The 18,483-nt window shown below is 37.8% G+C and overlaps 1 protein-coding gene across 3 annotated transcripts in view; it reads right to left on the bottom strand.

The window, feature by feature from the left end:
- The window catches only part of LOC115420078 (transcription factor SOX-13), a 174,649-nt gene extending 156,808 nt beyond the window's left edge, over positions 1-17,841 (bottom strand). For 2 of the 3 annotated variants that reach the window (XM_030135281.1, XM_030135284.1), the window contains exon 1: positions 17,443-17,841. The gene's annotated coding sequence lies outside the window, so the exon portion shown is untranslated. The remainder of the gene's footprint in view (positions 1-17,442) is intronic. The other variant, XM_030135282.1, reaches the window with a different exon arrangement.
- Between the last annotated feature and the right edge of the window lie 642 nt (positions 17,842-18,483).

The following is an 18,483-nucleotide window of genomic DNA, read 5'->3' as shown; positions in this document are numbered from 1 at the left end:
GAAAAAACCCTATGGAAAGATCTGCTTTTATGTCAAATATTAGAGTATAGTTTTAATTTATTACAATTTTAATTTTCTATACCTAATATTTGGAACCAATATTCACTTTTAAAGTCTTTGAAAAGGTTCGTTAAGTATCTGTGTGTTATTTATGCAATAAATTATATACATTTTTTAAATCGGATTTCATATTTTTGTGTGTTTTCTGTCCTTTTGTGTTTTTATAGTAGGTTAAAGTGAAAAAATAACAGACAGATGATATAGATGAAGTTGTGCTGAAAAAACAGATCCAAACATGGGTATAGTAAACATTTGTTTATATAGTATATAAAGGCCAAATCAAAAGGACTGAAAAATGGACAAAATAGACTCAGACCACTAAGGGTTAATATTGGAATGTTTCTGCCACAGAAGGGACATTGGGACGATTATTTTATTTGTTTATTTGTTTTTTTGGGTTCAAAATACAACTTGGTTAAATTCTTTCAGTGTGTATCAGTACTTTTTGAACATTTTGAGCACAATTTCAACAATACCGTGATAATAATGATAACTGTGATAATTTTGGTCACAATAACCGTGATATGAAATGTTCATACGGTTCCATCCCTAGGATAGTATAAGAGTAAGTGCTCTTGCCGGGATTCAAACCTCAGTTTCACGCTTCATAGACCATAATGGTCAGTGTATCTTTTGGTTATAATTGGATTTTCTCCTCAGAAACAAAAGAAAAACTAGTGGTTAATTGATTTTCGTTTTAAAACAGAAGAATTAAAATTGAATTTCAAACCAGTTTTTGGTTCTAATTCATCAGGTAAAACCAGAGCGAAGATACACTCAGGTAACCAGTACGGAAAGTAGGGCTGTTAGAAAATATCAGTTCTGCAATATATTGCGATATTTAATTTCACAATACTGTATCAATACTAAAAAGTACTATATCAATATTTTTAGGTATTTATTCAAATGTAGGTATGGTGGAGGTTCATTTTTGTTTTTTGATTTTCTTTATTGTTTATATCTTATTTATTATTATTTAACACTCTTTTATTAACTAATGGTTACTTGAATCATCCTAAAATCACTTTTTTCTGTCTGAGAGGCAGATGGTAGTTCATTTGTTGGGACTGTACAAAATGTTCTGATGTTAGTTGTGAACTAATAGAATCTGAACATTTGAACAGGATCTGAAACTGGAATGTCTGTTTGAACACAGGAACATTTTGTGATAGAACATTAGATCATGTTGGGATCAAATAAAAATGTGTTTAGCATTTGTGCAGATTTCTAGTGTAATTCAATTCTTCCAGGAAGTAATCTTTTTTAAAAAATTGTCTTTTTAACAGCATCATGACATAGCGTGATATATCGTATCATGATCCTAGTATTGTGATTTGTATCGTATTGCCAGATTCTTGCCGATACACAGCCCTAACAGAAAGGCGGATTTAACTCCCAGTGCCCTCAGCCCCTATTTGAACACATAAAATATAAAAAATAGTATAATATAATAATAGTAATAATACAGTATGATAGTAGGTGCTCTTGCCGGGATTCAAACCTCAGTTTCACGCATCATAGACCATAATGGTCAGTGAATCTTTTGGTTATAATTGGGTTTTCTCTTCAGAAACAAAAGAAAAAAAACCCAAAAACTAGTGGTTAATTGATTTTCATTTTAAAATAGAAGAATTTAAATAGAAGCTCAGAGTGTTTTTCTTTTTCAGTGTCAAAACAGATCAACCAAATTTAACTAACTGATTTTTGTTTTCTCTTCCTAATAAAAGTTCCTAAAAGTTCGTAAACATTCGTGGGAGGAGCATGTCTGCGGTGTCCAGATTTCACACAAACCCATCGTTCGTAAGAATCTTCGTGACCGAGGCATTAACGCTCTTTCCTTGAAAATGACAACATCCGGGTTCAGTGTGTATTTCCATAATTGGATTTTCTTTTCAGAAACACTAAAACACTAAGAAAAACTAGTGGTTAATTGACTTTCATTGAAAAATAGAAGAATTGAAATTGAAATTCAAGGAGTTTTTCTTTTTCAGTGTCAAAACAGATCAACCAAATTTCCACAAATGGATTGATTTTCGTTTTCTCTAATAATAAAACAGAAAGTTACTACCTGACAGAGATGGAAAAATACCTGGTGTTTTTTTTTTTTCATTTTCTGAGACCGGATGTTGTCATTTTCAAGGACAGAGCACTAATGCCTCGGTCACAAAGATTCTTTTGAACAATGGGTTTGTGCGAATCTTCCAGTTCGTACAAAATCTGGAGTTTGTACACATTCGTAGAGGGAGCGTGTCTACGATGTCCAGATTTGGCTGGATGAAAAAAACAGGTGTTAAAAAGTAAGTTCAAAGGTTATTACATCAAAACAGAGAAAACTGAAGAAAAAGGGACTTTTTCAGCAAAATATATCAATAACTAATGTAAATATAAGTGTTTGCATCCACTGTTGTTGATCCAACTCCATGGGTTTTACTTTTTACTGATGAATCGGTACTGTAGAAGATGATGGTGTTTCCATGGTAACTACGGAGCCTCTGAACGTCCAAATAGGTCGTATCTATTTTACACCAGTTATTTACATGTATTGATAGGATTAGTGGATCAACAGGTATTAAACAGGTTGTTTTTGGTTACTAGTGGTTGTTTGGGTCTTTATAAAATAATAATAATAATAATAATAATAATAATAATAATAATAATAATAATAATAATAATAATAATAATAATAATAATAATAATAATATATTTTTTAAAAGTACAGTTTTATGTGATTTGACGCATTTATAATGTGAATTTTGCTTCACTTCGCCCCCCTTGAACCCCAACCTAGGCTTTGACCCTTGACCTCACCATTCTCCTGACCCCCCCCACTCCATTTTTTCTGGATCCCCACTGCATATGTAATACAAGGCATGACAGCGCTGCAGAGAAACGCAGAAAAGAATGAGTGTCTGGGTCACCTTTCCTCTTACATGAACCCATTCACCTGCGAGGACAAAGCTTCAAAAGATAGAGAAAGAAGAGGAGGAGGAAGGGGGGGGGGGGGGGGGGGGGGGGGGCAGAGGTGAAGGGTGAAATGCCAAACCACTCCTTAACATTATCTCCTGTATGTGTGTGTTTGTGTGTCAGACAGAAAAACAGCTCAGAGCGGTGACGACAGACGGATTTTTGACTTTACTTTTTCTGGGTATGAACGGTGACAATCCAAGTGCATGATGGGAGTAGACAGAAGGTAAAACAACATTCTGCTTGTTACTAAATGTTTTGTGTATTTGTAGATCCACTGTGATCTGTATGTTGTTTTAATAAGAACCTGTTGGAGTTAATCATTGACATATGCCAGGATGAAAAAATCAAATAATATGTGATCCACTTTTTATGTAGTATATTGAAAAAAAATAATTTTTTTGTGTTTTTTGCATCTAAAAAAATGGTTTGTTTACATTACAAACATGGCATTTAAAGGGTTAAAAAATGTGACAATTATTGAGTATTTGGTATTTTTTATTTACGGCTCAAGTTGATGAAATAGAAAAAAGTGTAAAATAATTAAAAACAAACTGTATGATCATTTTTTTGACTTTATTCCACAAGTGTGCGAAAAAGGCACACTTACTGGATGGGACACCGGAAGGTTGATTACCTAACCTTTGTTTATTAGGAGTTTGGCAGAAATTGGCCAATACAAACACTGTATCATATGTGACAAAACAACTGAAAATGAATTGTTGCAGAATTTCCTTTTTTTTTTTATATTCATACAAAAACAAAACTAAACAAACAAACAAACAAACCCTAGAACAACTACATCAACCTTCTCCATTAACATCAAAAATGTCTTGGAAGTAGGATTAGCAGTTCGTAGTTACACCTGAATGTTATATCAGGCAGGTATAAAGGATCCAACACTTGTTTTGGAGGATTCACAATATTAATCCCGTTTTTCTACACGGACTGCGGACAAAATATGATGCAAATTTAGTTTTGTTTATTGAAACTCTGTGGTTTGTCACTGGACAAACATATTCACAGTTGCTTCATTACAACAAGGAAACAGAATACATTTGAAAAGTCTGTTTTGACACAACTGTCAGGAAACAAAATGCACTCTGTTTGTATCTAGAAATGTTGATGTGACGTGTTTTAAAGGTTTAAAAAAAAAAGAAGGGAAGAATGAAGGATGACCAGGGTGTCAAACGTACGACCTGTGGGCCAAAACCGGGCCGTCAGTAGGTCCAAACTGGGTCACAGGATGAATTTGTGAAAAAAAAATGATGTTACGCAATTTTGTAATTGAAGAGAAAAACAGCACAGAGTGGAGATGACAGACAGATTCTTGACTTTGTGTCTGGTTATGAACAGTGGGAATCCAAGTGCATGATGGGAGTTGAGGTTATGAGGTCGTATTTGGGCTGATAAAGAAAGAAGATATAACTATATTCTGCCTGTTACTGTGCATTTATAGATCCACTGTGATCTGAGCATTGTTTTAATAATAACCTGACGCATAATAGTGTTAAAATATTCACATTTTCAACGTGTAATTTAACTGTTTTGGTTTTTTTTTACACTAAAGCAAAGAGAAAATTTTGGAATATTTTCAGGTTATCATGCCTGTTATTTTACAAGAAAGAAAGAAAAAAAGAAGGAAGGAAAGAAAATATGACAGTGTTTACATTGATAAACTATCCTTTCACAATAAACTGTGAATCACCGGAACACATACAAGCAACCCAATGTTAACAATGTGTGTTCGAGAGAAAAACAGAAAAACAGCTCAGAGTGGTGATGACAGACGGACTCTTGACTCGTGAACGGTGGGAATCAAAGTGCATGATGGGAGTCGGGGTTATGAGGTCGTATTTGGGCTGAATAAAATGTGACTAACCTGAACAAATATGAACCTACTAGATAATATTATTATTATTTATTTACAGGTTATTATGGCTGTTATTTTACAAGAAAGAAAGAAAGAAAGAAAGAAAGAAAGAAAGAAACATCCATTCATCCATAGTGGGATAAAGGCGACAGGACAAGGTGGCAGCTGTGTGTGTGTGTGTGTGTGTGTGTGTGTGTGTGTGTGTGTGTGTGTGTGTGTGAGTGAAGATGGAGCCCAAAGTGAGAGCAGATTGACGGAAATGAAAGGTCAGGGACTCCCCACTGACGGACAGCTCTTTGTATGCAGCCACTGACTGTAAAGACAATCACACACTGAGCCATGCACACACACACACACACACACACACAGATGCACACACATACTGATGCGCACACACAGACTGATGCACACACACTGGTGCACACACACACACTCACACTGATGCACACACACACACACTGATGCACACACACACTGGTGCACAAAACACACACACACACTGATGCACACACACTCACACTGATGCACACACACATACTGATGCACACACACACTGGTGCACACACACACACACACACACACACACACACACACACTGATGCACACACACATACTGATGCACACACACACTGATGCACACACACACACACACACACACACACTGATGCACACACACACACACATACACACACACTGATGCACACACACACTGGTACACACACACTGGTACACACACACTGGTGCACACACACACACACACACAGTGGTGTACACACACACTGGTGCAGACGTGCAGCTCCAGTGTGTGTTGTGACCCCGTGGTGCTGCAGCAGACCCCCCCCACAGGCTTTAACTACCACCGGGGGTCACCTCTGAACTGATCCCAGACCTGCAGACCCCCCCCCCCCCCCCCCCCCCCACAGACATCACCTCTGAACTGATCCCAGACCTGCAGACCCCCCCCCCCACAGACGTCACCTCTGAACTGATCCCAGACCTGCAGACCCCCCCCCACAGACGTCACCTCTGAACTGATCCCAGACCTGCAGACCCCCCCCCACAGACATCACCTCTGAACTGATCCCAGACCTGCAGACCCCCCCCCCCCCACAGACATCACCTCTGAACTGATCCCAGACCTGCAGACCCCCCCCCCACAGACGTCACCTCTGAACTGATCCCAGACCTGCAGACCCCCCCCCCACAGACGTCACCTCTGAACTGATCCCAGACCTGCAGACCCCCCCCCCACAGACGTCACCTCTGAACTGATCCCAGACCTGCAGACCCCCCCCCCACAGACGTCACCTCTGAACTGATCCCAGACCTGCAGACCCCCCCCCCCCACAGCCGTCCCCTCTGAACTGACCCCAGACCTGCAGACCCCCCCCCCCACAGACATCACCTCTGAACTGATCCCAGACCTGCAGACCCCCCCCCCCACAGACATCACCTCTGAACTGATCCCAGACCTGCAGACCCCCCCCCCCCTCTGAACTGATCCCAGACCTGCAGACCCCCCCCCCTCTGAACTGATCCCAGACCTGCAGACCCCCCCCCCCACAGACGTCACCTCTGAACTGATCCCAGACCTGCAGACCCCCCCCCCCACAGACGTCACCTCTGAACTGATCCCAGACCTGCAGACCCCCCCCCCACAGACGTCACCTCTGAACTGATCCCAGACCTGCAGACCCCCCCCCACAGACATCACCTCTGAACTGATCCCAGACCTGCAGACCCCCCCCCCCCACAGACATCACCTCTGAACTGATCCCAGACCTGCAGACCCCCCCCCCCACAGACGTCACCTCTGAACTGATCCCAGACCTGCAGACCCCCCCCCCACAGACGTCACCTCTGAACTGATCCCAGACCTGCAGACCCCCCCCCCCACAGACGTCACCTCTGAACTGATCCCAGACCTGCAGACCCCCCCCCCACAGACGTCACCTCTGAACTGATCCCAGACCTGCAGACCCCCCCCCCCCACAGACGTCACCTCTGAACTGATCCCAGACCTGCAGACCCCCCCCCCCACAGACATCACCTCTGAACTGATCCCAGACCTGCAGACCCCCCCCCCCACAGACGTCACCTCTGAACTGATCCCAGACCTGCAGACCCCCCCCCCCACAGACATCACCTCTGAACTGATCCCAGACCTGCAGACCCCCCCCCCCACAGACATCACCTCTGAACTGATCCCAGACCTGCAGACCCCCCCCCCACAGACGTCACCTCTGAACTGATCCCAGACCTGCAGACCCCCCCCCCCACAGACATCACCTCTGAACTGATCCCAGACCTGCAGACCCCCCCCCCACAGACATCACCTCTGAACTGATCCCAGACCTGCAGACCCCCCCCCCCTCTGAACTGATCCCAGACCTGCAGACCCCCCCCCCCTCTGAACTGATCCCAGACCTGCAGACCCCCCCCCCCACAGACATCACCTCTGAACTGATCCCAGACCTGCAGACCCCCCCCCCACAGACGTCACCTCTGAACTGATCCCAGACCTGCAGACCCCCCCCCCACAGACATCACCTCTGAACTGATCCCAGACCTGCAGACCCCCCCCCCACAGACATCACCTCTGAACTGATCCCAGACCTGCAGACCCCCCCCCACAGACGTCACCTCTGAACTGATCCCAGACCTGCAGACCCCCCCCCCCACAGACATCACCTCTGAACTGATCCCAGACCTGCAGACCCCCCCCCCACAGACATCACCTCTGAACTGATCCCAGACCTGCAGACCCCCCCCCCACAGACATCACCTCTGAACTGATCCCAGACCTGCAGACCCCCCCCCCCTCTGAACTGATCCCAGACCTGCAGACCCCCCCCCCCCTCTGAACTGATCCCAGACCTGCAGACCCCCCCCCCCCCAGTCCTGCAGAGGACGCCCACACAACAGAGCCTCTATGAATCCGCTCCGGTTTCAGAGCCTCTTTGCATGCTGGGAACCCCCCGACGCTCTCAAGGGAGCCCTGGGTGGGACCTGAGACACACTGACCCACAATAGTCCCATGGTTCACAGTGGACAGGGATGGAGGGGGGGGGGCAAAAGTTCTCACACAGATGGAAAAAAAAAGTTTATTTATCAGAATGACATTATTTTTCTACATGAGCTCCGTTAGAGTCTGAACACTTTTGCATTTTGAAATTAGAACGTTTGTCTGAAAACTTCATGAGTCTCCTCTGTATGTGTGTGTGTGTGTGTGTGTGTGTGTGTGTGTGTGTGTGTGTGTGTGTGTGTGTGTGTGTGTGTGTGTGTGTGTGTGTGTGTGTGTGTGTGTGTGTGACCACTTCAGTATAAAAACTCATGACTAGTGATTCATTGTTTTCTAATTTATTGTAATAAATAACCGATGAAGGAAATATATTTGGTTATGAATCTGACACTGAAAGTAAGGACGGGGCAGGACTAGAGAATAGAATAGAATAGAATAGAATAGAATAGAATAGAATAGAATATTTATATATTTCGAACATGCAAAGAAACAAAATACAACAAAATGAAGCAAATTAAGACAAAAACAAAATAACATTTAAATAACAGAATCTATCTTCAAGTATGTGCAAGTCTGAATTTTGCATGGTCGAAAAGGAGCAGGAAGAAGTATAAAGAATAGAATAGAATAGAATAGAATAGAATAGAATAGAATAGAATAGAATAGAATAGAATAGAATAGAATAGAATAGAGTGCCCTTCTTGTCACTATACACATGTACAATGAGATTTAAAAAGCAGCTCCTTTCAGTGCAAACAAATGCATAGAATTAAAAAAAAACCAAAACAATAGATTTTAATAATAAATAAATGTATCCTGAGATAAAATAGTTAAAATAGGTATATGTACAGTACTAAGTATAATAAAAATTGCACAGTTTTGTGGTCAGAATGGTATGATATTGCACTGAAGGAGTAAATACTGATTGCACAGTAGGTGGTTGAGTTGATCTATATGTACATTTATGTTAAATTGACTGTTTTTTGTTACTTTTTCTGTGATTAATGACCAGTGATGGGTACATATGTAATTAACGTTTTGCTTTTATGGTTTTTTTTTTAGTTCTTTTTTTTTTTTTTTTTTTTTTTTTTTACTTCAAAGTTCAAGACAAATAAATAAATAAACCTTCAACTTAAAGTTATACTTTTCTTGAGTTTAACCCATAAAAAAACAAACATCCACTGGTGACCAAAACCATCTACTGATCTAAAATGTTTGTCTAATACCTGTTGATTTATTAATCCTATCAGTCCATGTCAATAATTGGTGTAAAATACAGTTCTTCATCTTTTCATGGTCATCAGATATGACCCATTTGGACGTTCAGAGGCTCCATAGTTACCATGGAAACACCGTCATCTTCTACAACACTGATTCACCAGTCAAACCCATGGAGTTGGATCAATGACAGTGGATGGAAACACTGGGGTTATGTTCAGTTAATGATAGATTTTACTGAAAAAGTCACTATTTCTCTGTTTTTGATACTATAACCTTCTTAGCTTTTATGAAAATCGACATGATCAGTGAATTAAATACAGAAAAATACCTGATTGTCACTGAAAAAACACAAAATACAGAGTATAATATTATAATAAATGATCATAAATCACTTAAGGAAAGTAAAATACAGAGAAAAATTCATTTGCGAACTGACATAAAAGTAACACTGGGTCCTTATGGGTTAATGGGTTTGTTTTGTTTTATTATAATCTGTTTCATTTATAAGGACTAAGTAGGATTATTTTGTTTTGTTGCATATTCAAAATAAACTAACTAAGCTTTTCCATTGGACATCTGTGCAAAACTTTACCAATATTTACTAAATATTGAAAAAACAGAAGTGCATAATGTCAGTTTTTTCCATTTAATCACAAATGCGATGATTTATTTATTTATTATCGTGAGATGACACGAGAAGTCATTCCATAAACATGGCAACAAACATAAATATGGTATTGATTTACAGATATGTTCATTATTTTTATTATATATTACCCCTCTAGTTCATGCTAAATTAAAAAATGACTGGGTTTCCTGGTGTGTTCGCACATACTGTGACATGTTTCTTAAAACTCTTCTTCTTCAGTTGTTGTAATTTCCGTCAGCATCTGTTTTTTTTTCATCATGTGACACTAGTTGCAGAAAAATGTCTTTCCATTGCAGTTTAGCGTGATATACCATTGACGCTACGCCTGAAAACCACCTCTTGCCAGCACAAAAACAAGAGTTTTGGCGAACTTGTCGTTTTTCCATTAGATCAATTTTTATGCGCAAGTTATATTTACGCAATTTGAGGGTCAATGAAAAAGCAACTAATCACAGTGGATGGATGCACTTATTTTTACATTTATTTAATGATATATTTTGCTGAAAATGTCACTTTTCCTTCAGTTTTGTCTGTTTTTATATAATAAGTGTTATGAACATCTACATGATCGGTAAATTAAATACAAGAAAAGACATAATTTTCAATGAAAAATGCAAAATGCAGAGGATAATATTATAATAAATGACGATAAATCACTTGTGAAAGGTTAAATGTGGAGAAAAATCATCTGTAAGTCACAACAAAAACAGCTGTAGTTGTTCAACTCTGATAGAAACAGTGTTTTTGTGACAGTTTGTGGTCGTTTTTGTTTGTGTGGAGAAATATTATGAAAATGAAGGACATAAGTGAACGCGGAAACACCGTCATCTTCTACAGCATTGATTCCCCAGTAAAACCCATACAGTTGGATCAATGACAGTGGATGGACACACTGGGTTTATGTTCAGATAATGAGAGATTTTACTAAAAAAGTCCCTTTTTCTTCAGTTTTCTCTGTTTTCATACAATAACCTTTGAATTTACTCTGAGTTTTCATGAACATCTACATGATTGGATAATTAAATATGGAGAAAAATACATAATTTTCAGTGAAAAATGCAAAATGTAGAGGACCATATTACAATAAATGATGATAAATCACTTATGAAAGGTTAAATGTGGGATAAAATCATCTGTAAGTCATAACAAAAACAGCTGTAGTTGTAAAACTGATAGAAACAGTTTTCGTGTGTGTGAGGGAATATCATGATAATGAAGGACGGAAGTGAATGCAGAAACACCGTCATCTTCTACAACATTGACTCCCCAGTAAAACCCATGGAGTTGGATCAATGACAGTGGATGGACACACCACTATATATATATTCAGTTATTGATATATTTGCTGAAAAAGTCACTTTTTCTTCAGTTTTCTGTTTTGTTATAATAACCTTTAAATTTACTCTGAGCTTTAATGAACATGTACACATTAAATACGGGGGAAAATACATAATTTACACTGAAAAATGCAAATTGTACAGGATAATATTATAATAAATGATGATAAATCACTTGTGAAAGGTTAAATGTGGGATAAAATCATCTGTAAGTCACAACAAAAACAGCTGTCGTTGTTCAACTGATAGAAACAGTGTTTGTGTGTGAGTTTGTGGTTGTTTTTGTGTGTGTGGAGAAATATTATGAAACTGAAGGATGGAAATAAACACGGAAACACCGTCATCTTCTACAGCATCAATTCACCAGTAAAACCCATGGAGTTGGATCAATGACAGTGGATGGACACACTAGTATTTACATTCAGTTATTGATATATTTGCCGAAAAAGTCCCTTTTTCTTCCGTTTTCTCTGTTTTCATACAATAACCTTTGAATTTACTCTGAGTTTTAATGAACATCTACATGATCAGATAATTAAATATATGGAAAAATACCTGATTTATACTGAAAAATGCAAAATCTAGTGGATAATATTATAATAAATGGGGATAAATCACTTAAGAAAGGTTAAATAACCCTAAACCCTGTATGGCTGATATACAAATCATATAAACTCTTTATTTTTGTGGATTAAGTCTGACTTAAATTATCTGAGAATACTGGAATATGCTGACTACAACAGGAGTCAGGAAAAAGAAATGAATCATCGTTAGGTAGACAGGCAAATGTTTTAAAATATGTTTGTGGTTATTTCAAACATTTGAATTTATTAAAGATTAGAATGTAAATTGTGTCTCTTATCTCATGTTTAAGCTGAGGACTGCTTCTGGGGTGTCCTATTACAAAGTGTATCTTGTAAATGAACTGACGATTTTAAATGTTTGTAATCATTTTGTCATAAATTGATTGATTGATTGAAATAGAGAGAAAAATTAGCTTCAGAACTGCCAGCAACAACCAGATGCACCACGACACGAAGACTGATTAAAAGCAATCTATGAAATGGAGAAACGGTCCTTTTAATTCAAAATAAAACAGGATAAATGTTTGTAAATGTGGTCAAAATAGACTGTATAGATCAGCCCATTGAACCCAGATTTAACTCAACTGGAATTAACACGTTTATTTGAAACTTGTGTGGATTTTGGAATAAGAATGATCAAAATAAAGGAAAAATCTGACATCATTTTGTTCTAAGATATGTTTAAAACTAAATAGGACAAAAAAAGGGAAGACTTACTTTAAGAACAGTTGTCTTTGTTTTGTTTTGAACTTTTATCCTCCTGAGAACCAGGAAAGTGAAAATTTTAGCTTTTTTTGTTTTTTTACATGGAACAATTGTCTGGATTGGAAACTGCATAATGCAACAGTTTTTTTCAAATACATTTTTAAAATTTATTTATTTATTTATTTATTTATTTTTTAAGGGAATGTGCTTTGCAATGGACTGCATTTTTGAAATAAAACTGTCAAACTTTTGTTCCCTTACAGAGGACAACCATGCATTGGTGAGACACAGGAGGATAATATGGAACGTCTGTTTGTTAAATTTCATGCTTTACCGTTGTTGATTTTTTCATATATGGTATAAAAATGTGCTTAAATTTCTGTCGTAAAGTATCTTTCCAAATGAAAAAATGCAATTATAACTGCCAGAAAAGTAGCACTGAGTCTGTATGGGTTAAACATCCACGATTTTATACCAGTTTAACCCTAAAATGACACATGCTGACTGAATCTGAAGGGAAACATCTTGTACTTTCTGTGTTTTTGTGGCGAAAACGTCTAAAACGTTTAAAAGTCTGTTGAGACGATTTTAACTGTAACAATTTTGTAATAATTTTGTAATTGATTGATTAAAATAGAGAGAAAAATTAGTTTAACAACTGCCAGCAACAACCAGATGCATCACAACACGAAACCTGGTTAAAAGCAATCTATGAAATCTATGTAAAGGAGAAACTGTCCTTTTAATTCAAAATAAAACAGGATAAATTTATGTAAATGTAGTCCAAATGAACTGTATATATCAGCCCATTGAACCCAGATTTAACTAAACTGGAATTAACAAGTTATATTTGAAAGTTGTGTGGATTTTGGAATAAGAATGATGAAAATAAGGGAAAAATGGGACATATTTTTGTTCTAAGGTGTGTTTAACAAAATATAATAAAAAAAAAAAAAAAAAAAAAAAAAAAAAAGGGGAGACTTACTTTAAGAACAGTTGTCTTTGTGTTTTTCTAAACACAGAACTTATATGGAACATGTGTTTGTTAAATTTCCCACTTTACCATTGTTGATTTTTTCAGATATGGTATAAAAATGTGCTTAATTGTCTGTTGTAAAGTATCTTTCCAAATGAAAAAATACAATTATCACTGCCAGAAAAGTAGCACTGAGTCTGTATGGGTTAAACCTCCACGTTTTTAAACATATTTTAACCCTAAAATGGCCCATGCTGACTGAATCTGAAGGGAAACATCTTGTAATTTCTGTGTTTTTGTGGCGTTAATGTCTAAAATGTTTAAGTCTGTTGAGACTTTTAACCCTTTTATGCACAGTGGTCACTACAGTGGACAGCTATTCTACAGCTGTTCTTTTGTATATTCATGGGTTTTGTTGTTTTAGTTCCATATCAGCCAACACAGTGGACACTTATGCACCATCCCATACACTGACATTCAGACCATTACTGTAACTTTGCTGTTCTAGATAAACCTGATCTGCACGAACATGTTTGAGTGTAAATCAAGTGCTACTTGTTGTTAGTCTGTGACAGTTTTCTTAAGCAAAAAAAGTTTTTTTTGCATATTATCTCCATGAAGTGAGTAACAACTAGTATTAGAGTATGCTAAAATGTGAGAAAACTGCATTAAAATTTTTTTTATTTCATAGTTTTCATACAGTATATCACTTTCTAATGATGGGTTTTAAATACATGTTTCTTTGCCTCAGAAATTAAATGCATGGTGTCCAGCTGAGTGGACATTTTTGTAACTTCATGAAAAATAGGTTCATAAAAAAAAAAAACAATTAAATTGCATTGTTTTTTTCATGCCTAAAGAGGAATAAAGTCATGCAAGAAAAAAATATTGACTAAGGTTCTCATAATTCATGCCTGAAAGGGTTAAACAACCTCTTAAACCACTCTTTTTTTAAGCAGGCATTTTAAATCCAAACTGACTTGGGGCTGCTTCAAACCGATTGCACTTAATGTATTTATTGCATTTTAACTGTATTTTAATTGCATTTTAAATTGTATTTTAAACCGTATTTTAATTGTTTTGCACCGTAAAGCACTTTGTGTGTGAAAAGTGCTCTTTATCCTACTGAGACCCAACAAATGCATGTTTGTTTTCTGTAGGAGGCAAAAGTTTGACAGTTTTACACCAAAAAAAAAAAAAAAAAAAAAAAAAAAAAAACACTGTCCGTTGCAAAGGACATTCCATTAAACAACACATAATTGAAAATTATTTTAAAAATGTATCTGAAAAACTGTTGCATTATGCAGTTTGCAATCAAGACAATTGTTTAACCTTTTCATGCACAGTGGTCACTCCAGTTCTTCTCCAGCTGTTCTCTTGTATATTCATGGATTTGGTTGTTTTAGTTCCTGATCAGCCGACACAGTGGACGCTCATGCATCATCTCATACACTCACATTCACACCATTACTGTAATTTTAGTGTTCTTGATAAACCTGATCTAGAGTAACATGTTTAAGTGTAAATCAATTGCTTTTATTGTTATTAGTCTGTAATTAACAGTTTTTTTAAACAAAAGTTGTTGGATTTTTTGCATTATATCTCCATGAATTGAGTAATGACTGGTATTAGAGTGTTAAAATGTGAGAAAACATAAGATTAGTAGCATTAAAAATATCTGCTAAAGGTTCCTACTGTCTTCCACATATAATTATTTTAGGTAATTCATTTATCAGACAAACTAGTAAAGCAAGTAAACAAACAACTACAAACAACTGTCTGAGAAATGAATGACCTACAATAAGCATTAAAAATGTTTTCATTTCATAGTTTTCACACAATATATCAGTAAATACATGTTTCTTTGCTTCAAAAATTAAATGCATGGTGTCCAGCTGAGCGGACATTTTTGCTTATTTCCGTACTTAATTTATGCTTAAAGAGGAATAAAAACACTCAGGAAAAAAATCTGGATTAAGGGTCTCATGATTCACGCATGAAAGGGTTAATGTAAAAAAAAAAAAAAAGCTAAAAACTTCACTTTCCTGGGTCTCAGGAGGATAATTAATATTTACTTACTTACTTAAAACAACCTAAACCACAGGTGTCAAACATGCAGCCCGGGGGCCAAATCCAGCCCGCCAAAGGGTCCAATCTGGCCCGTAGGGTGAAGTTGTGAAATGCAAAAATTACACTGAAGATATGAACAATCAATAGTGTAAAAATCATTTTAATTCAGGTTCCATACAGACACATACAGACCAATTAGCTCTCAGTTGGGTCAGACCAGAAAAATACTCTCATAATAACCCATAAATAATGACAACTGCAGATTTTATTTTGGTTTTAGTGTAAAAAAGTAAAATTACATGAAAATGTTTACATTAACAAACTATGCTTTTACAAAAAAATGTGAATAACCTGAAGAAATATGAACTAGGTGAAATGTCTTGAGAAAAGTAAATACAATTCTATCAATATTCTACCTGTTACTAAATGTTTTGTGTATTTTTAATTGTAATGTAAATTGTAATGCACATGTGTAAATGATAAACTGATAAACTGAGGCAGAATATTGTTAAAACTGCACTTGTTTTTCTTCAGAAATCTCAAGTTGTTGACGTTATTCAGATTTTTAAGGAAACGTTGTAGATGTAAGCATTTTCATAATGTCATATTGCTTTTTTCACTGTTATTATTGGACTGGTCCGGCCCACTGCAGATCAAATCAGGCTGAATGTGGAACTGAACTAAAATAAGTTTGAGAGCCCTGACCTAAACAGCACCAGCTCAGTACTTCCCCTATAATGAACTTATGGCTGTTAAGAGGTTTTTAAAGCGCTTTGTTTTCATCTCTAAAAAAAAAAAAAAGAAAAAAAAAAAAAAATTCTGCTGAGACTTTTAAACATTTTAAGACACTCTGGTTTAAGCAGGCATTTTAAATCTAAACGGACTCAGGGCTGCTTCAAACCTAAAAATAACATTAAATTATGGAAATATTTACATTTACAAACTCTCCTGTAACAATAAAATGTGAATAACCTGAACAAATATGAACAACCTGAAATGTCTAAAGAAAATAAAGCACTTTTTATTTTATTTTCTTCCTTTTATTAAATGTTTAGTGTCTTTGTAGATCTGATCCATAATGCACATGTTGAAATGATCAGGGGAGGCAGAATATTGTTAAAATTGCACTTATTTTCTCAAGAAATTTCATTTTTTTCAGGTTATTCACATCTTTTTTGTTTGGATAGTTTATAAAAGTAGTATTTTCATAATTAAATGGAGAAAGAAAATAAGTTTGAGAGCCCTGACCTAAACAGCACCAGCTCAATACTTCCCCCTATAATGAACTTATGGCTGTTAAGAGGTTTTTAACGCGCTTTGTTTTTATTTCTAAGAAGAAGAAGAAAAAAAAAAGGCCCTGTAGGAAAACTTCCAACCCCCTACTTCACATCACAGTAAAACTTGTGAAAGTTCTAATTACCGCATTCACAAACTTGAACAGATCCTCAGTGGAAGAACAGAGGAGAGCAGAAGGGTGTTGAAGCCTTGGGTAAAGACGTTGACGCGTTTGTGCCTATTCTCGGTGAACCTGCTGATACCTGCTCATTTACATCTGCCAACACAACTGACATCATCATCATCATCACCATCTTCATTATCCTCATCCTCCTCCTCCTCATCATCATCGTCTTCCCTTTTTTTTTTTTTTTTTTTTTTTTTTTTTTACTAGATAAACGCGCGGATCTGAGCTGAGCGCTGCTGTCAGCATCTCATCTGATGGCACCTTTAGAAGAAAGAGGAAAAATAAAAAATAATAATAATAAAGATGACACACGAGATGGAAAAGGATGTGACACTGAACCCATGTGGGAACAGATCAGTTCAGGATGGGAGTTCTTCATTTATCAGGTTTTTAACTGCACTGAAATGGAGTTTGGGAAGTTTTCAAAGCTGCGTAAACAGAGTGCAGAGCGCACAAACAGAAGCCTAGTTTTCCAGTTTGACATGAACGCACACACGCATGTCTGAGCGGCTTACTCACCAGTCCCCGTGCGCCCTGAGTTGTCCACGCGAAAAAAGACAAACTTCCGTCCTCTTCCTCCTCTTCCTCTCCTGGTGAACTGCTCACCGCATGCAAAGCGCGGTGCTTTGCTTTGGTTCGGGTCGGAGGCTGAAGCCGCTCCTGCCGCTGCCGGTGCCGCCGCTGGTCGGGCTGGTTTCAGAGCGTGGATTCAGTGGGGAGAAGGAATAAAAACACAGAGTCGGTGTCGTGGCGGTAGAAGGGGATGTCGTGGAGAAACGGAACACACACGGACCCACCGGAGGGAAGAAGCCGCGGTGCGTAAAAGGCGTTTGGACGCAGAGCGCAGCAGCTCTCGCTCTCAGTCCCGGTGACTTTGTGCGGCTGTGGGTTTCACACTCACCGTCCGCAACGCGCCGCCGCTCACCTCCCACTTAAAGGGAGAGGGACTGATTTCCAGGTTGTGTCAGTGGGAAGAGAGAGAGAGAGAGAGAGAGAGAGAGAGAGAGAGAGAGAGAGAGAGAGAGGAAACAAAGAGTCAGTTTAGACACAGTGGATCTGATGTGAGTTTCCTCTGGCACTTCCACGCACACACAGACCCACTCATGCAGAGGTGAAAATACACGGGTTGGCCCTTTAACCTGCACTGAGCCCACTGTTTACACCAGAAGGGTCAGGGGTCACATACAGACCAATATGAGCTGAAGATGATCAAATATGATCATAATAAAATGTAATAATGACAACTGCAAACTTTTCACTTTGTTTTAGTGTCAAAAAAAGAAACAAAAAAGTCAAATTACATGAAATGTTTACTTCTACAAACTATCATTTCCCCAAAAATATGAACATATAACAAAATATTATTAAAAATACACTTATTATGTGACTTCAGTGCTTTTAGACTGGGGGGGTCAAACTCTCTTGGTTCAGAGGTCACATACAGACCAATATGAGCTGAAGATGACCAAATATGATCATAATAATCTATAATAATGACAACTGCAAACTTTTCACTTTATTTTAGTGTAAAACAAACAAACAAACTAAAAAGTCAAATTA

This window comes from Sphaeramia orbicularis, chromosome 5 (assembly GCF_902148855.1).
Source record: "Sphaeramia orbicularis chromosome 5, fSphaOr1.1, whole genome shotgun sequence".
Classification (NCBI taxonomy): domain Eukaryota; kingdom Metazoa; phylum Chordata; class Actinopteri; order Kurtiformes; family Apogonidae; genus Sphaeramia; species Sphaeramia orbicularis.
This window is presented reverse-complemented; position numbering and strand designations above follow the sequence as displayed.